Source organism: Macrobrachium nipponense, chromosome 12 (assembly GCF_015104395.2).
Source record: "Macrobrachium nipponense isolate FS-2020 chromosome 12, ASM1510439v2, whole genome shotgun sequence".
NCBI classification, from domain to species: domain Eukaryota; kingdom Metazoa; phylum Arthropoda; class Malacostraca; order Decapoda; family Palaemonidae; genus Macrobrachium; species Macrobrachium nipponense.
In genome coordinates this window covers 60,053,426-60,054,263 of record NC_087205.1, presented here as the reverse complement: position 1 = coordinate 60,054,263, position 838 = coordinate 60,053,426, and positions in this window count along the sequence as shown.

The window sequence follows — 838 nt, the reverse complement described above, 5'->3', positions numbered from 1 at the left end:
AGTTAAAGTACAATTAAATCAATTGGATCTTCGCGGAAAAGTAAAGTTTCACTTAAATAATTACAATTAAACAGATCAGAAGAAACATACATACACAGGAGCTAAAAGTTAACAGCTCCATGGCACTGTAGTTACGTCAGATAACAAAACAAATGGTGCCACTAGGAAATCAGATATAGGCACCATGGAAAATATCTAAAAGGAGTTAAGTAGATCAGGATTCTGCAGTATATTTACAATGAAATAAATAAATATTCAATTCTCAATCTTGAATAACTGCCTCTACGACGATTGCTGAGGGTAGAATGACACCGTGGCGACAGACAAATAAACAGCAACATGGTCACCTATTCTGCAATACAGAATTGCACTGTCGTTATGAATGTTAAAGCAGACAAGTTTCAAATGGGAATGCTAGAGCTAGGAGGGGGGATCATTCAGAGTTCAGAAATATGTGGAATGGAATGACATATACATTTACGTGACACAAGACACCTTCACCACTTCGCTTTGTCTCTAAAATTTTAGTCTTCAAGGGATTGAAAGTCTCATAGAGTGATGGAAATAAAGTAAAAGAATGTGCGCCAAACAATTCCAAATCCAAATGTACCTTTGTCCTGGGGGCGAGATGTTTTGATGTTGTGCAAGACTTTGAATTTAATACAAGGGATCTTTGGTGGGTTGGATCCGGAGACACAACAAAGGTCACTGGGGGAGAGAGGGAGGAGCAGCCAACAAGAATTCTGCCCTAGCTGCTGTTGGTTTCAAAATACGGCCATTCTATTCCAGCCGGTGACCCCATGCCCTTATATAGCTCCCAGTCACCGCCCTTTACCCC